Source organism: Hyperoodon ampullatus, assembly GCF_949752795.1.
Source record: "Hyperoodon ampullatus genome assembly, chromosome: 6".
Lineage (NCBI taxonomy): Eukaryota > Metazoa > Chordata > Mammalia > Artiodactyla > Ziphiidae > Hyperoodon > Hyperoodon ampullatus.
The window spans coordinates 40907268-40927567 of NC_136919.1; positions in this window are offsets into that span (position 1 = coordinate 40907268).

Here is a 20300-nt window from a genome sequence, read left to right on the forward strand (position 1 = left end):
ATAAACTTTGTCATAGGGCTTCCCTGGTGGCTCAATTGTTGGGAGTCCACCTGCCAATGCAGGGGACACGGGTTCAAGCCCTGGTCCGGGAGGATCCCACATGCTGTGGAGCAACTAAGTCCATGCGCCACAACTACTGAGCCTGAGCTCTAGAGCCCCTGAGCCACAACTACTGAGCCCACGTGCCACAACTACTGAAGCCCTCACGCCTAGAGCCCGTGTTCTGCAACAAGAGAAGCCACCACACCACAGCAAAGAGTAGCCTCTGCTGCCGCAACTAGAGAAAAGCCCATGTGCAGCAGCAAAGACCCAACGCAGCCAAAATTAAAATAAATAAATTTAAAAAATAAACAAACATTGTCATACATCAAAACTCTAGGTACCAGGGAAAATGTCAGGTTTCATTTAATTTGAAATAGTAGTGCTTGCTGACAGAATAAACAAACTTGACTCAACAAGAGTTACTGGGGGATTAGGAAAATTTCAAATTTTCTTCTGAACATTTGTATGCAACATTTCTAATGCTGAGTCCTTTTTATTTTGTTACAGTGCAGCTTGCATTCATTCATATGGCATATTTGGCTCAAAAGCTTTGAAATTAATCATTTAGAGAAAACATTTATTTCAAAATTCTAGCTTATTTTAATAATAATAATAATGATAGCTGTTATTTACTGAGATTTTCTATGCTCCAATCACTGTGCTAAGTGCATTCTATCTTGTGGGCATTATTGTGTTGAATGTTTCCATAAAGGAGATATTATTATTTCCATTTTACAGATGATGAAACTGAGATTCAGTGAGATTAAGCATGTTGCTCAAGGGTACACAACTAGTAATTGACAAAGCTGGCATTTGAACTACTCCTTTTTGACTCGACAGCTCATAAGCATTCTACCATCATCTCCCCAAATAGCACCTGCCTGAGAGAATACGACGTTTAGGATTTCACATAACTTTAAGAAGTTCAAGATGTCTGCTGTAAGTTCTAATGCAACTAAAGGATGCTAAGGGAATGGCTTCCTTTAAAAAAAAAAAAAACAAAAATCTTATTCCCTTTCCTGGTAAAAATCTTGGTCATGTAAACTTTTTATATATGTCTTAATTCACGGAGTTCTAGAGAGAGGGGTTAGTAATAGGTACTCATGAAAGGTAAACTAGACCAAGGTGGGAGGACAGGAAATTTGCCTTTCTGTTTCTCCCTCTTGACTACCTGAGGATTCTGTGCCATCCACATTTTGACAAAGGTTCGTAAGGATCTGACGCTTGCTGGATCTCACTCCAGGCGGGTGTGAGGTGCAAACTCATTAGTCATCAGGAAAAGCCCCCATCCTCACCTCCATCCCCCAAAGTAGCTTTGCGCACATCCCTGCAACATGCCTCGTTTTCAGTGCTGTGCTAAGAAGTGCCTCAGAGATAACCTTATCTGTAGAAAAATGATCTTTCCTGTTTGCTCAACATTTATGACTAAAGGAGTGTGGGGAAGCAAGACTGCCGCCCACAGCAAAGAGCTTTATTCACCGGGGCGTTGGAGTCGAGACCTTGGCAACTGGGTGCTGGAAGACTCGGGCTGGGTTTAATTTTGAATGTTGCCCCATACCCAAGTCCGACAGTTACGTGACTGCAAACAAATGCTGGCTTCCCTTCCCTGAGTACGGACGTCATGAGGGGTTGGGTCCCAGTTTTTCAGTGGTTGCATCAGTGGCTTTTCGCAAGAATAGCTGACACCAAGAGCTATTTTCCTGTGTTGCAGGCTCGAGGCCCCCAAAGCCCACAGGGCCTGCAGAAGTTCCCCTTACATCTGGACCTTGTGCTCCAAATCGAACACCACCCACTCTGCAGCACAGAAATAGCTGATTCGGCTTTCGGTGACTCTTCAGACACGACCTTTCTCCTATATTCTCTAAACTTGTTTTTAATAAATGTTTAACTTCTTGATTAATTTCCTTAATTTCTGAGGGCAGTTTTTCACAACTGGGATAATGTGTTCTAAATGCTTGCTGAGCTGTTGGCGCACTTGAAACTGTAAACACTTCAGACTGCTTTTTGTCTCCCTAATACTCTCCCTTATTATGCGGGCTTGCATCGCCAATGAAATTGAGGCTTTATTCTTTACGCCATCTGCATAATTGCCAGTGTTTAGAGATGCTTGCTTCTCCCTTTCTTTGCCACTGGGAAAAGAATTGTTTGTTCAACCTTCACTAAATTAATATTTTTCTGACTGCTTATCTCTCATTTCTTGAAGAGTGGTATGTAATTAACTCCAAAATTTTGACAGTTTTTCACGTTACTGTCTTTTCTTTGGCAGTTCACCTGCTTTCTACTTTCTTTCTCCCGGATCTGTTTATCTCAGGAGGGGGGACTTCTCACTCACATCTTTGTTCCATTTGCTTTTTAAAAGGCTTTGTGGTTCTTTGGAAGAAGAGAATGTTATCTGCTCCCATAGAGCCTGAACCACCGGCTCCTTTGTTGTTTTGCCTGCGCTCCCTGGGCCACATCCCCCATCCTTGGGATGCAGGTATTGGACTTGGAGGCGCCGCGTAATCCCATAATGGAACCACATTTAAAAGCCGGATGGATTCCTCAGAGTACTATTGCTGTAATACGTTCCCATTACCGGCATTTGTTGATACAGGGCTGAGACAGCAAAGCTACTAGGAGGATATTTGAAAATGGGAGAAAAGACCTGGATGATGTGAATCTTGGCAGATTTTTTCCAGTGTTTCTTGTCCCTCCTTCCATAGCCCCTAACAGGCTTCCTTATTTTATTTTTTTGCTCTCTCTCCTTATTATGTTGCCTTTTTCTTATAATAGCAAGTGATTTATTTTTTATTTATTTATTTTTTACATCTTTATTGGAGTATAATTGCTTTACAATGGTGTGTTAGTTTCTGCTTTATAACAAAGTGAATCAGTTATACATATACATATGTTCCCATATCTCTTCCCTCTTGCGTCTCCCTCCCTCCCACCCTCCTTATCTCACCCCTCCAGGCGGTCACAAAGCACCGAGCTGATCTCCCGGTGCTATGAGGCTGCTTCCCACTAATAGCAAGTGATTTAAACTAGAAATCCTGTGATAGGATTTTCCAATCACTCATACACACTGGTTTTTAAACACAAATTGAAAAATGCTGTACGTACTCTTATACACCTTACTTTTTCCATTTAAACCTGTAACTTGAAGATCATTCCAATTTCCCTCTCTGTTCTTTTGCTTTGCAAAAAATAGTATCAGATAGTGCATTACAATTTTCAATTAGCCATATACAGCAATCATCTTTCCTTGCTTAAAAATATCCCCTTTAGGGGCTTCCCTGGTGGCGCAGAGGTTGAGAGGCCACCTGCCGATGCAGGGGACACGGGTTCGTGCCCCGGTCTGGGAAGATCCAACATGCCGCAGAGCGGCTGGGCCCGTGAGCCATGGCCGCTGAGCCTGCGCGTCCGGAGCCTGTGCTCCGCAATGGGGGAGGCCACAACAGTGAGAGGCCCGCGTACCGCCAAAAAAAAAAATATCTATATCTATATCTATATCTATATCTATATCTATATCTATATCTATATCTATATCTATATCTATATCTATATTTATATCTATATCTATATATCTCCTTTAGGGCTTCCCTGGTGGCGCAGTGGTTAAGAATCTGCCTGCCAACGCAGGGAACACAGGTTCAAGCTCTGGTCCAGGAAGATCCCACATGCCGTGGAGCAACTAAGCCCGTACGCCACAGTTACTGAGCCTGTGCTCTAGAGCCCGTGCTGCAACTACTGAAGCCCATGTGCTGCAACTACTGAAGCCCACGTGCCTAGAGCCCGTGCTCCGCAACAAGAGAAGACACCGCAATGAGAAGCCCGCGCACCGCAACGAAGAGTAGCCCCCGCTCGCTGCAGCTAGAGAAAGCCCGTGCGCAGCAACGAAGACCCAATGCAGCCAAAAATAAAAAATCATGTTAAAGGAGTTTTTTTTTTTGTGTGGTTACATTGGGTCTTTGTTGCTGCGCGTGGGCTTTCTCTAGTTGCGGCCAGCAGGGGCTACTCTTCGTTGCGGTGCGCGGGCATCTCATTGCGGTGGCTTCTCTTGTTGCGGAGCACGGGCTCTAGGCACGTGGGCTTCAGTAGTTGCAGCACATGGGCTTCAGTAGTTGCGGCGCGGGGTCAGTAGTGGTGGCTTGCGGGCTCTAGAGCGCAGGCTCAGCAGTTGTGGAGCACAGGCTTAGTTGCTCCATGGCATGTGGGATCTTCCCGAACCAGGGCTCGAACCTGTGTTCCCTGTGTTGGCAGGTGGATTCTTAACCACTGAGCCGCAGGGAAGTCCCAACATGATGTTTAAGAAGTTTAACTTTCGGGCTTCCCTAGTGGCGCAGTGGTTGTGAGTCCGCCTGCCGATGCAGGGGATGCGGGTTCGTGCCCTGGTGTGGGAGGATCCCACATGCCGCGGAGCGGCTGGGCCTGTGAGCCATGGCCACGGGGCTTGCACGTCCGGAGCCTGTGCTCCGCAACGGAAGAGGCCGCAACAGTGACAGGCCCGCGTACCGCAAAAAAAAAAAAAGAAAAAAAAGTTTAATTTTCCATTTTAGGATCCTGTCTTAGGTATCAGTAACTCCCCTTTTGCAGTTACTAGGTGCTCCATGAATATCTGTGGACTGGACTTGAATTGAACAGATGCAGTTTTATGTAGAAAGTTAAATAATAGATTTGAGTAGTCAGAGGTGGGGTTTAGGGAGACTAGATTCTAAGCATCCAAAGGCACCCAAGGTTTTTTCGGTTTCTTGTTGCTTTATTTCTTTAGAACAACCAGAATTATTTTCAAACCTCTCATCAGAGTGGTGATGAGTGTTCTCATTACACCAGGGAAGATGGGAGGGAAACTGGTCTTCTCGGTCAGCAGTGACATGTAATTTAGATTTTCTCTCTCTGAGATGATTTAGGTATAGACCTGCCAGGAAGCCTGCAGGTTGGACTAAATGCTCTCTTGAGGCCTTTGCCAACCGTATGGTCTTATAATTCATGGTAAAATGTCGGAATGACTAACTCACACTTACTTTAAGATAAAGCTCAGAAGACGGTGGAGATATGAAAGGAAGTTACCCTGAGTGATCCCAAGAGCTTATAATTTGACTTTCTTTCACAAGTGGATAAGAATACCCCTTGAGTATCATGGTATTTTAATAGTTCTGAGGTCTTAATTTTTGAAGTGTGAATCAGATCCTGTTACTTGCCATTTATAATGCTCCAGAGGCTTCTCCTTGCAAATGGGATAGCATCCAAACCCTTATTGTGGCTCTACATCGGCGCCTCTTCACCACCCAGGACTCTGTTCATTCTGGTCTGCATCTCACTCACCTTCAGTGGCATGATAGGATTCCTTAAAGCAGTGGCTCTTGAAAAGCGTGCCTTAAAATCCCCTGGACTGATGTTTGAAAATCTGATTCCCACCTGCCCTTCCCCTCCTTCACCTTCTGAAATAGAACTTTTGTGGGGGTAGGACCCCGGAGCAGATATAATATTTTGAAACTTCCATGGGATTCTGATAAACACCCACATTTAGGACTTCTGCCTCACAGGGAAGTTTCTGGGCCTAGCTGCTGGCCTGTCACCACATGGCTGGGGTCATACCCCCTGTCATCCAGGAGTGCTGACAACTGGGCTAACTTCTCAAAATCCAGACCAAGGAAAACAAGACACAGATAGAGGATTTCCCTCTCCAATCTGCCTGGAGTTCACCATTTAACTTTCTGCCTCCTGTCTGAGGATTGCCTCTCCACCCAATATTCAATCCCAGATATGGACTCATCTTCAGGAGAGACCTCCCTGCTGCCCCCTCACAACTGTGCCAGTAGCTGATGGGCTCAGCAAGGCAACCACATCAACATATGACAAAACACGACCCAGTGCACCCAGCTCCCCCCAACAAGGTCTGAGTACCTGAGGGTTATTCCAAATTTCCAAGGAAACTGTTGGGTTTTGGTGTTTTATTATCTATTTTGTTATGTATATATGGCACCCCCATCTGCACAGCCCCCTTCAAATCAAGCCCTTCAGCTGCCTCTCTGGCACTGCTGGTTCTTACAGTAATCATGGAAACCCTCCCCTCATACCTCTGGAAGTTAAGCACCAACACCTGGCCTCTTTTGCTTCAAGACCCTGTCATCCCCACTGCACTCATCCAGGCAAATTCTGTGACTTCCTCTCCTACCCTCCCCCTGCCTGCAGAGGTGACAACATAGAACTGCTTAGTGATGCTGGAGTCCCCTCCCCAGCCCCTCCCTGATGTGAAGGGTGTGTCCCCTAGGACCCCACACTGGGGGCTCTCAGGGCCTCACATTCATTCTAGCACCCACTTCCTTGCCTTTTGTTCTTTTTTAAGAATATCAATTTATTTACTTTATTTATTTTATTTTTGGCTGAGTTGGGTCTTCATTGCTGCGCACGGGCTTTCTCTGGCTGCAGCGAGTGGGGGCTGCTCTTTGTTGCGGTGCGCAGGCTTCTCATTGCAGTGGCTTCTCTTGTTGCAGAGCATGGGGTCTAGGCGCGTGGGCTTCATTAGTTGTGGCACACAGGCTCAGTAGTTGTGGCACACAGGCTTAGTTGCTCCACAGCATGTAGGATCTTCCCGGACCAGGGATCGAACCAGTGTCCCCTGCATTGGCAGGTGGATTCTTAACCACTGCATCACCAGGGAAGCCCTCCCTGCTTTTTGTTCTTTAGTGGAAATTTTTAAGTAAACAATTTAGTAGTATTTAGTGCATTCATGATATTGTGCAATTTCCCCTGTCTAGTTCCAAAACATTTTTATCACCTGTAAGAGATCCTGTAACCCTAAGCAGTCCCCATCCCTTCTCCCCATAGCCCCTGGCAACCACTAATCTGATTTTTGTCTGTATGGATTACCTTCTTCTGGACCTTTCGCCGCAGACAGCACAGGAATTGCACTGTCCCAACTTTGACACTGCTCTTGCAGGAGACCATAGCTACAGCCACTGCTCAGTTTACTTAAGTCAGCCCGAGGCTGACTTTTAGTTATATGCACCCTGAACCAATAAACTGTGGCTGGGTGGGTGGGAGGCAGGGTCACAGGGCCTCCTAGGCAGGAGGGGCTGTTGACTGTGTAATTTCTTTTGGAAGGAAGTGTGAGAATGCATGCCAACATGATATCCCTAAAACAGCACTTGAAAATAATTTGCAGAAGTCTGCTTTGCTAGGAGACAGCTGAGAAACCTAAAAACCTGTATAGAGAAAAAACAAAGAACAAGAATACTGAGGAGAGAAGTTTTACAACTTAATAATTTTCCAAGTGCTGAGCTGGGTGGTCCAAAAGAATTCTCTATAATGGAGGCATCTAAATTTTGGTACACATTAGAAGCTCCTGTATAGTGGCTTGAAACACACTGCAGATTTCCTGGATTCTGATTCACTGGGTGGGAGAAAGGATGTGTTGAGAATCTATATTTTAAAAATATACTCCTCTGTTGATTCAGAATTTGAGAAAAACTACCCTATAGGAATTTTCAGTAAGAGGAGAATTAAAACAATAGAAAATCAAGCCTCATTCTTGGTCTAAAAATTCCTTCTCAGCTGCCTGCCATCTGCTCTGGCTCTAGGCGGTAATTCAGCAAGTGAGAAATTAGAATGCATTTTAAAGTTTAATAATGATAATTGTAATAATAATAATAATAATATACTAAAAAGGCAGTCAGGTGCTATGAACAGAAAGGGATACAGTCATGTAGGAGAAGGAAGGAATCCGTGTTCTAATTAGGGATTTTCAAAGAGAGTGGTGGGACTTCCAAGCCAATAGGGAGTAGCAGGGACTAGGTGTATCCTTCCACCTGAAACACCTGGGAAAAATCTGGACAAAATAGCAAAGTGGTGAGACCAATAATATATATTGATCAATAACAAGATTAATATAAAACCCCAGTTTCTTTTTTTTTTTTTTTACTAACAATAAACCATTAGAGGTTGAAATTTTTTTTAAAAATGCTATTTACTATAGCGTCAAAAATTATGAAATGCTGAGGATAAAATCTGAAAAAGGATGAGCAAGACAGGTACACTCAAAAAATACAAAACATTGCTGAGAGAAGTGAAACAATATCTAAATGAATTGAGAGTTATGCTATAATCATGGGTCAAAATGCCTATCAGAATTCTTGCAGGATTTTGTAAGAATTGACAAGCTGACTCTAAAAGTCATATAGAATTGCAGGAAGCTAGCATAGCCAAAGCAACTTTTAAAAAGAACAAAGTTGGTCAATTAACACTACCTGATTTCAAGACTTATTTTAAAGCTACAAAAATCAAAATATATGGTATTGGTATAAGACAGACAAATCGATCAATGGAACAGAATAGGGAGGCCAGAAATTAGATGCACACATACATGGACAACCAATTTTTCACAAAGGTGCAAAAGCAATTCAGTGGAGAAAGGATGGTGCTGAACAATTGGGTATCCATAGGCAAAAAATTGAACTTGGATCCATGCCTTGCAGCACATATAAAAATTAATTCAAAATGTATCGTAGACCTAAAGATAAACCTAAAGCTGTAAAACTTCTAGAAGAAAACTTGGAAGATAATTTTGTGATATTGAGCTAGTCAAAGTTTTTTTTAGATATGACAGTAAAATACAATCCATAACACATAAAATTGATAATAGGACTTCATCAAAATTAAAAACTTCAGCTCTTCAAAAGACACTGTTAAGAGAATGAAAAGTCAAACCACAACCTGGTAGAAAGTATTTGCAAATCATATATTTGATAGAAGGCTGGTATGTGGAATACTTAAAGAATTTTCAAAACTCAGTAATAAAAACAATCAACCCAATTTTTAAAATGGGCAAAAGATTTGAACAGAAACTTCATTGAGAAAGACATACGGTTGGCAAATAAGCATATGAAAAGATGCTCAATATCATTGCCATTACAGAAACGCAAGTTAAAATTACAATAAGATACCCACACAGGGCTTCCCTGGTGGCACGGTGGTTAAAAATCCACCTGCCAATGTAGGGAACACAGGTTCGAGCCCTGGTCTGGAAAGATCCCACATGCCATGGAGCAACTAAGCCCGTGTGCCACAACTACTGTGAGCTACTGAGCCTGCGCTCTAGAGCCCTCAAGCCACAACTACTGAGCCCCCGTGCCAGAACTATTGAAGCCTGTGCACCTAGAGCCCATGCTCTGCAACAAGAGAAGCCACCGCAATGAGAAGCCTACGCACCACAACAGAGTAGACCCCTCACCGCAACTAGAGAAAAAGCCCGTGCGCAGCAACGAAGACCCAACACAGCCAAAAATAAAATAAATAACATTAAATTAATTTTAAAAATACCCATCTAACCTGTTAGAATGGCTAAAATTAAAATTACTAACCAACCATACCAAGTGTTGGTGAGGAGGTAGATCAATGTAACTTTCATAAATTTCTGATGGGTACAAAATGGTACAATGGCTTTGGAAAACAGTTTGGCGATTTCTGAAAAATTAACTGTATGCTTACCATATGATCCAGCCATTCCACCCGTAGGTATTTTCCCAAGAGACGTGAAAGCATATGTACACACAAATGTTTGCAGCAGCTTTATTTGTAACAGCCCCAAACTGGGAACAGCCCACATTTCTCAACAGCTGAAGAGCTAGATTGTGGTATATCTGTACAACGGAATGCTACTAAGCGATAAAAAGAGATTATTGATGCTAGCAACAACGTAGATGAATCTCAAAACAATTATGCTGTGTGAAAAAATAAAACAAGAGTGCATATTGTATGATTCCATTTACATGAAATCTTAGAAAATACAAACTAATTAATCTATAACAATGAAAAGCAGACCAGTGGTTGCCTGAATATGCGTGTGCTCTCACGTGTGCAGGTGGGGGGCAGGACTGGCGTGGGGGAGTAGTTTGGGGGGGTAGATTGTAAAGGGCATGAGGAAATTTGAGGTAGTGATGATATGTTTATTATTTTGATTGTGAGGTTATTTCCACAGGTATATACACATGTCAAAGCCTATCTAATTTAAAGGTATGCATTTTATTATCTGTTAATTATACCTCAACAAAGCTGTTTTTACAGAAGATCTTATTAAGGGTTCTCACTTCCTGTGACTCTCCCATAGCAGCAGGGAGAATGGGTCTAGAGTAGAATCTGGTAACACAGCAGCCTTGGGTCACTAGGCTGGTGGCATCTCCCAGGGACCCAATCACCTGCAGTGCCTGCTGAGGCAAGAAAATGTTCCATCTGGGTCTAGAGTAGAATCTGGTAACACAGCAGCCTTGGGTCACTAGGCTGGTGGCATCTCCCAGGGACCCAATCACCTGCAGTGCCTGCTGAGGCAAGAAAATGTTCCAAAGGATGGCTCTGGCTGTATCTGAATTATAATCAAAGCTGCAAATAACCCCAAATGAATTAAGACTCCGCAGCTAATGTGTTGCTCCTAATTTAACTGGCCTCTGAATGAGAGCCTCAGCCTTTCTCAGAGGCAAAATTTCCCAAATGAAGTGACTTTAAACTGCTAAGTAATTGCAAACTGGGGGGCTTTATCACAAGAACAATTGTTATTGTTCTTTGATTATTTGCTCAACAGAATTGTTCCTTCATTACCATTAGAACCATTGGGACTTTGATGTAGTGTCCCTTGCAGCACATAAATATTTTATAAGACAGACTGGAATGGAGGGTCCCTCAAACCTGCTTGGCCTGGGAGAGCTGTTGATTATCTTGACTTTCTGAGTGTTTGGAGAATCTTAAAGCATATTTCAGAAAGAAATGAACAGCCCATACAATTCATCCAAGTAACTTGCAGCTTATGACCCCTGTTGTTTGGAGACATCAATTTTTATTTAGCCCAAGGATCTAGATTATGAGCTCTGAGGTCATCCCGCAGACCCAGTCTCTTGATGGTTCGACAGTTTTGAGATGCAGCCTATTGTACCTGGAGTAGAAATAGGAGGGAAAAAAGTCCTCTATTTTAGACTGTTTCTCATCAGCTGTGTGATGTGGGTATGTCGTTGGACCCCTCTGAGACACAGGCAGAGAGAATTGGTGGGAAGAGTATGAACTTTGCAAGAAGAATCCACATGCTGCTCCAGTGCTCAGCTGCTTGTTTTCAGGCGAATCACTGAACTGCTTTCAGTTCCCTACTCTTGCTCAACAACTGCTATCTTGGAGAGTTGCTATGATTATTGAATGTGATCAGCTGTGTGGAAACATTTCATACTTGCTAAGATATTATTTTTCTCATCTGTAAAATGAAGGAATTCGATCAGGGGATTTGAATTGTCCCTGTATTAGTTCCCCATGGCAGCCATAACAAAGTACCACAAATTGGGTGACTTAAAACAACAGAAATGTATTCCTGCACATTTCTGGAGGCTAAATCTGAAATCATGGGGTTGTCAGAGCTGTATTTCCTTTGATGGTTGTAGGGGAGAAACCCTCCTTGACACTTACCACTTCTGGGGGCTCCAGGTGTTCCTTGGCTTCTGGCTGCATCACTCTAGCCTCTGCCTCTCTCTTCAGGATGTGAAACAACAGGAACTCTCATACATTGCTGGTGGGAATGCAAAATGGGACAGCCTCTCTGGAAGGCAGTTTGGTGGTTTCTTACAAAACTAACATACACTTACCATACAAACCAGCAATCACGGTCCTTGGTATTTATTTAAAGGAGTTGAAAAGTTATGTCCACACAGAAACCTGCAAGAGGATGTTTATAGCAGTTTTGTTCATTATTGCCCAAACTTGGAAGCAACCAAGATGTCCTTCAGTAGGTGAATGGTTGAATAACCTGTGGTTCTTTCAGACAATGGGATATTATTCAGCACTAAAAAGGAAAGAGCTATCAAGCCATGAAAAGACATGAGGAAACTTGAATGAATATCATTAAGTGAAAAAAGCTAATCTGAAAAAGCCACGTTGTGTATAATTCCAACTATGACATTTGGGGAATGGGCAAGACTATGGAGACAGTAAAAAGATCAGTGGTTGCCAGTGGCAAGGGGGTGGGGAGGAATAAATAGGCAGAACACAGAGGATTTTTAGGGTAATGAGAATATTCTGTATAATATAATCATGAATATATGTCATTATACATTTGTCCAAACCCATAGAATGTACGACACCAAGAGTGAAACTTAATGTGAACTATGGATTTTTTTTTTTTTTTTTTTTTGCGGTACGTGGGCCTCTCACTGTTGTGGCCTCTCCCGTTGGAGAGCACAGGCTCCGGACGCGCAGGATCAGTGGCCATGGCTCACAGGCCCAGCCGCTCCGCAGCACGTGGGATCCTCCCGGACCGGGGCACGAACCCGCGTCCCCTCATAGTCAGGTGGACTCCCAACCACTGCGCCACAAGAGAAGTCCTGAACTATGGATTTTGAGTGATGATGTGTCAATGTAGGTTCATCCTTGGTAACACATATACCACTCCAGTGAGTGATGTTGATAATGGAGAGGCCATGCATGTGTGGGGCAGAGGGTGTATGGGAAATCTCTATACCTTCCTCTCAATTTTGTTGTGAACCTAAAACTTCTCTAAAAAGAAAAAATGGGGTCTTTCTGAAAATATGAAGCAACTGAATGTAGGAATCTGGAGCTCCAAGGGGAGATCTGGGATAGAGATGGGAGTTTAGTAGCCATTAGAAAACACATGGTAATTAAAGCCATGGGCTGGCCTTGGGAGACTACTACCAAGAGGGTCAGTGAAGAGCTCCAGAGGGGTAGAAGACAAAGCAGGAGGGCGTGTGACCAAGGAACCAAGAGAGTGTTGCAAGAAAAAGGGAGCAGTCGACAATGTCTAATGTTCCTGAGAAGTCAAGAGGAGAACTGAAAATGTATGCTGAGTTTGGCAACATGGAAGTCATCAGTGACCCTGGCGAGGGTTTATTCAATGGGCAGATCGGGTTCAAAGCTAACCCACCATAGGCTGTGAAAATGGAGCAAGTTTTTATAGTCGTTGACCCTTTTTACATTTTCTCAAGAGTCTTGACTGTGAAATGGTAGCTGGAGAGGAGTAAGGGGAGGCAAGGGAAGGATTTTGTTTGTTTTCCTTTTAAGAGGTGAGGAATTTGAACATAATAAGATAATAAGACAGATCCATTTGAGAGGAGGTAGTTGAATGAACAAGAAGCAGACATTCAACAGTGGGGCAGGGTTTGCTGAGATAGCAAACAGATGGGCTCCAAGGCTCAGATGCAGGATTCGATTTAGGAGGAAGGAAGGAGGGTCAGATTAGAGTCTGATGTAGTTAGACTTCTCACTTAGGCAGAAGTTGAAGAGCTTCTACCTAAAGCTTTTATTTCATCAATAAAGTTGGAGGTGAGGGGCTGGAGGTTTGAGAATAGGTGGGTGAATTGATTGGAGAAATGTCCAACAGTGTTGAGGGCAAAGTATGGCTTTATGAATCTATGGTGAGCCAGTTGGTATGACTTTCTCCAGTGGAGTGATCAGTGGAGAGAGCAAATAGCTGGGTTTATCCTGGCGGAGGTGATGAAAATACAGGAGGGCAAGGAGTTGAGAATATTGCCAAGAATGTCAATGAAATGATGCCTTGTGGGACCTATGCTGGGAAAGGAAGTCTGGAACAAAGAGGCTGGTAGATTAGGAAAAAGTAGAGGATGACTACCAAACCCAAGTTCACCCCTCACTTCCTCTGTGAACGCTTCCCCGGTTACCTCATGGAGAAGTGATTCTGCCTTCTTCCTGGTTCCTGAGGAATCCATGTGCATATCATTCCTCACCTGATGCAACAGTTATTTGTATTTAGGACACTCAACAAATATTTACTGCACTTACTAGGTGCTGTCAAAGACTAATACAATGACCATCAGAGAGAGCCATACATACGTAACTATACTACTACTACTACTAATTACAATAATGCTGAATTTATTCACTTGTCAGGCAAGTGAAGAAATTCGCTCGTTTTCTGGGAGGAGAAAATTCAGGGTTTTTTTGTTTTAGGAATTAGAAAAAATAGGTTTCGTGGTAGCTATGCTAATTGAGGATTGACAGCATGTACCCTGGATAGGATGGCTTAGAAAAAAATCCCTTGTTCATTGGTCACCAAAGAGTCTTCAGTGAGTTCTACTATGGGTCTAGCATCCTGGGTCTCTTCGGCCAGTTAGAACGAGTTGAGGTGAAGCAGCATTCCGTTTTGATATCTCCTCAGCGAGTGCTGCTCTAAGTAAAAACATTACCCTTTTACAGTACGATGCATTGTTCTACGTCCTGGGGCAGCAAGGGCAGTTCCTGCCCTCCTTGGAGCTTGTAACCCAGTGTGGGGGGCAGCAAAGGTACCGAGCACTGGAATAAGTAGATGATGGAAGAGGTCCAAAGGGGTCCAAAGGGTCCAAAGGGTGAGGGCTCACAGGAGGGGAGCTGACCCAGCTCCAGGGAGCTGGGCCTCAGAGACCTGTCTGGTGGCCAAGAATTACCAGGAACAAGTGAACTCAGGGAGAGGGGTGAACTGTTTCAGGCAAGGAAACAGCAGGTGGCCCAGGCTTGAGGCAGGAGAGAACTGGGCTACAGAGATCTTGGAAGCCAGACAGGCTAAGAAGTAGACTCCTGAGAAAGCTTCTCTGAGTTAGAACCTGCTAACCCTGCTGCTTCGCTGTGTGACCTTGGGAGGGCTACTTAATGTCTCCAAACCACAGTTTCCTCATTTGTCAAAGTGGAATCATAGCTGCATTTATTCATAAGGGTGTGTGGGATCAAATGAGATAATTTGTTTAAAACCACACTTAGCACAATGCCAGGCATTTAATAAGAACTCAACAAACATTAGCTATTATTATTACTCAGAGACAAAGAATGTAAAAGAAGGAAGGAATTTTGCAAAAACATTTAGTTGCACCTCCTTATTTTTACAAGTAAGGAAGCTTGGCCCAAAGAGATTAAGTGACATTCATAAGATAAGCTGGTTCCTAGCAGAGCTGGTCCTGGAATCTGGGTGTTTTCCTTCTTACTCTCATCCCATGATACAGAAGCAGTATGTTTAGTGCTTGGGTTCAAATCCCCACTCAGCTACTTATTACTGTATGGCATTGGGCAGGAGAGTAAACCTGTCTAAGCTTTATGAAAATGGAGCTAAGAACCTCAGGAGATTGTCATAGGGATTAATCACTGTCATAGGCAGTGAAGACACATTCAAGAAACCCAGTCCGTGGATGTTCCATTATGCACTTTTTCTTTTTTTCTTTCTTTCTTTTTTTTCCTTGAGAAATTACACTTGGAAGAATTTATTAAAAGGAAAGATTTGGACATACGGGCAACACTTGGTGTACATGAATATACATCATTGCATCATACATTATTATTATTATCACCTTTTTTTTTTTTGGCTGCATTGCGTCTTTGTTGCTGTGGGCGGGCTTTCTCTAGTTGCGGTGAGCAGGGGCTACTCTTCGTCGTGGTGTGTGGGCTTCTCATTGCAGTGGCTTCTCTTATTGTGGAGCACGGACTGTAGGCGCACGGGCTTAAGTAGTTGCACCATGCGGGCCCTAGAGTGCAAGGGCTTCAGTAGTTGTGGTGCACGGGCTCAGTAGTTTTGGCTCGCATGCTCCGTGGCATGTGGGATCTTCCTGGACCAGGGATCGAACCCGTGTCCCCTGATTTGGCAGGTGGATTCTTAACCACTGTGCCACCAGGGAAGTCCCCATTATTATTTTTAAAAACAGAAACAATTCAATGGATATCATCAGTAGGAGTCTAGTGAGAAGTGTTTTGGTATACTCACAGAGTGAAATACTTTCCATTAGTTAAAAGAATCTCCAGGTGATAATTTTGGGAGTGGTTTGTTTTTGTTTTGTCTTTTAAATTTTAAATTTTTTATTTTTTTATGACTTCATCATTTAAATGTTTATTCTATATTGGAGTGTAGTTGATTAACAATGTTGTGTTAGTTTCAGGTGTACAGCAAAGTGATTCAGTTATACATATACATGTATCTATTCTTTTTCAAATTCTTTTCCCATTTAGGTTATAACAGAATATTGATCTCTGCTCCCACTGGCCTCTATTGGCTCCCACCCAGATGGGCCTGGGAGCCTCCCACTTGGTGTCTCTTTCTCCATTTTCTCTCCACTTCAATCTACCCCAAGCGTTACATCTAGGAAAAGTAGAATCTTGTCACATGTCATTTGTCATAAAACTTTGAAGGTCCTCTGCCGTCCTCAGTGGTGCTTCTCAAACTATTTGTGGTGAAAGACTGGTTTTAAAAAACATTCCCAATCCATCATGGGTCATTGCTTCTGTAGAATACAGTAAAAGTGAATTTCAAGAAAAATGAGATTAAAAAGACATAAAATACAGGTCCCAATTTTTTATCATTAGGTTCCTTAGACATACATTTGTTGTCAAATTGCTGTCAAATTTTACTCCCAATCTCTATACTTATCATAGACAGGTAATGAACACTGCAGACCAGACCCCACCTGCAGTGGCAATGGCCTCCAGAACTACGTTCAAACGCCTTACTCTCATGTTCAAACCCTCCATAGTCTCAGCCAATCTACTCTCCAGTCTTCTCCACTATTCTTCTCTCATCACAACCTTCCACCTTGTCAATCTGGTTGGCTCACTGTCCCTCAAACTCGACTCAGCTTTCTTATGCTATTTCTCATTCTTTTTAACTCTAGAATGTTCCGTCCTGGATATCAACCCTCAATACCTACCTAAATCCTAACAATAGCAGTAGATTAAGCATCTATTAATTTTCAGGAGCTAAGCTTTTATGCATGATTTCATTGAACCTGTATAATAGGCAAAATGCTAATGTTTATAATTATTTACATTTTTTTTATAGATTAGAGGAGATTCAGTGTTATCCCAATAATGACAATCATTGGCTGAGGAATGATCACTTATCTGGACCAGTGAGAGTTCAACATTGGATTTTTTCTGGAACTGGGGGGTGGGGAGTAACTGAGCTGGTAGAACATAGGTCTGGAAATGCCTTTGGCCATACATGCTCTTTCAAGGGGAGAGAGTGTCTGAGTGGTGACACACAGAGGAAAAGAAAACTGAGAGATGCAGAGAGATACTTGCCTCACCCCAGTTCCTAGACTTCTTTGGTTATTATTCACCCAGTTCCTCACTGAAGTCAAAGAACTTGTTCTCCAGCTCTTGGGACTATTGCCTGGGCAGAAGAAAGCTACCTCTCCTATGTCATGACCCTTCCCACAGCAGCCTAGAGCCAATGACAGGTTGACATGGGGATAGAAATTCTGGCCCCCTTGCCCCAGCTACAGACTACTCTGAAGGGTCACCCCAGCTTCAGAGGCCCCCACAGGGCTGGCTGAGCCCGCTCCTGCAACTGCACCATGAGCTCCATCCTGCTGCTGCAATAATCAGCCTGTTTACTATCATCAGGGGTAAGAAAAGAAAGCTGACTTTTTAGGTAGGAGAATGGATCACTGGGGAGTGGGGTGGAACAGAAGGAGAGGAGGAGGCATCATAGAAATGGAGCATGGTGTGGGAAGGAGTCTCAAGGAGTCAGTGGGTTCAGAGTAGGACAGGAAGACACTTCAGAACCTTGCCATATGAGCAACAGATGAAGGAACTGAAAATATGTAGTGGAGAAGTAAAGATTTATGAGGAATATGAGCAGTCTTCACACATTTTTTTTTTTTTTTTGGCTGCATTGGGTCTTTGTTGCTGCGCCCAGTCTTTCTCTAGTTGTGGCGAGTGGGGGATACTGTTCATTGCAGTGTGTGGGCTTCTCATTGCGGTGGCTTGGCTTATTTCAGAGCACAGGGTCTAGGCATGCAGGCTTCACTAGTTGTGGCATGTGGGCTTCAGTAGTTGTGGCTCGCGGGCTCTAGAGCGCAGGCTCAGTAGTTGTGGCGCATGGGCTTAGTTGCTCCACGGCATGTGGGATCTTCCCGGACCAGGGCTTGAACCCGTGTCCCCTGCATTGGCAGGTGGATTCTTAACCACTGCGCCACCAGGGAAGCCCCAGTCTTCACATACTTGACAGGCAATCAAGTAGAGGCTGGATCAAACTCCTTCTGCTGCTCTCCCCACTTCCACCTTGACTGCCTACAGTATATTCTCAGGCCTTTCATCATCTGGCTGTTGCTTCTCTTTTCAACCTTAGCTCCTATGGCTCTTCCCCACCCTCCCCCACTCCTTCTAGCCACACTGGCCTTCTTCTTTCTGGTCCTTGAATACTCCAGCCTATTTCTACCTCAGGGCCTTTACACCTGCTGCCCTCTGCTTGTTCTTCTATATGCTCATTTGTCCCATTCCGTCTGTTGTTCAGTCTTGAATCAAAGGTCATTTCCTAAGAAATCTTTCTGTGATCAGTTTCTACTTCGTTGCCCTGTTTCACGTGCTTCATAGCACTCTTTGCCCCCTGTCTATTCTGTGATTCTGTTTCCTGAGAATGTAAGCCTCATACGGACAGAGATAGGTCTGTGTAGTTCACCACTGTAACCCCAGTGTGTGGTACAGTTTTAGCACACAGCAGGTGTTCAATAACTTATTTGTTGAGTGAATGAATGAACACAGGCCTAAGAAGTAGGTCTAGAGCTAATGGGTAGAGAATTTGTAGAGCAGATTTTTGCAGCTGTGGTTGGCAAGCTTAGAGCCTCACCACCAAGGCAACTGTGGAACCACCAGGCCAGTGGGAACGTGGGGTTTAAAATCAGATAGACCAGGGTTTGAGTCTGGGCTCTACCAGTTCTTGGCTGGCCACAGGTGTGGACAAGTTCTTTGACCTTGAAAAGCCTCAGTTCCCTCATCTGGAAAGACAGGAGCATGAGTAGAAGCCACTGACAGGGCTGCCAGGTTAATGAAAGGTTGTGACGACAGCCCTCTGTGAATGCTGGGCACTTAGCAAGTGCTATTATATAGATGTCAGTTTGAGGGCTTGGCTTTTTAGTTTCTGTCACTCCAGAGATTACAGGTCCTCTCTCTGTTACCTGCATGAGGCCACTGAGATCACAGGAGCTGGTGCTCACCTAAGGAAGGGCCATGCTGCTGCAATCCCTCTCATCAGCAGCCTCTTGGTATTATCTTTCCCTGTCGCAGTAGCTGCCCTGGGGTGCGGGGGAAGCAAGCAGCAGTGCCCTCGGTTCAGGGGGTGGGTGGTAGGGTGGCAGGTGATCACCCAGGCTGTCACTTCTCAACTTCCTGCCTCTGACACAAAGCAGAGCTGACTTCCTGGGGTTGGAGCCAGGTGAGGAAATGGGTGATGCTCCTTCTTCATGGGACTTAGAGCTGTAACAAAATTGGTAGTGGCTCACACACTATGCAAATCTGCAGTATTGTGTGAGGTGAACGTGTTTTGTGATGTGTGAGGAGGAGAAATTGTTGCAGCACAAGGGAGAAATCCCATGTGCAGAGGTGTCCACTGTCCTCTGGTCATGCACCTTCCTGACTCTGGCTAACACCCGGGCGATGGGTTTATGTATCTTGACCCAGAAAAGAACTAGTCACAGTCAACGACATGATGAATGGGACATAAATGCACAAAAGGCAAGTACAACCTGAGTCTCCATTCCCAAGTCCCTTCAGCCCCTTTTTGATGACAAGGGAACTTTCTTCTGTTCTGATGAAAACAACAGTTGTTGAAATGGAGCAGGACCCTGTAAGGGCTCTCTGGGTACAAATTCTTTCCGTGTCTCATCTCTAGTTTTTAGGAAATAGGCCTCATTCAGCCTTCTAGACTTTCCCTGAGTTCCAAAGGGCAGATTCAAATAGTTGCTAATCATGGAAGGAAGGGAATGCAGAAACAAAGGAGGAGCAGTCAAGAAACAATAGTGTAGCCATGGGACAGTGTCCTGGTTCTTTCTCAAGTAATATATACAACAATATCTTTGAGTTCTTCTGCAGGCACTAAGGCCCCTACCCAGATGGAGGGTGGTAACTTCAGGCTGAGCCCAAGATTCCTGAAATACTGCCCTATTACCAACCAATCAGAAGAAAGTCTGCACACAGTGGAAGATAATGAAGACTCTGACCCCCTCCCCAAATGATTCTTCCTTTAAAAACTTTCATGGTCAAGCAGAATCTTTGGAGTTGGTTCTTGGACATGAGTCTGCCTTTTCCCCGGGTTGCTGGCCTCCTGAGTATAGCAAACTTTCCTTTCCAACCAACACTTTCTTGAGTATTGGCTTCCTCAGTTTAGTAACATGGTCACTACTCATATAACAAAGCTTACATGGCATGTACTTACTATAGGTTGGGTGTGGTTCTTAAACACTGTACCTGCATCACTGTAGAATCTTATGAGTTGGCTACAGTCATTAGCCCCAATATACAGATGAACAAAATGTTGCTCAGTG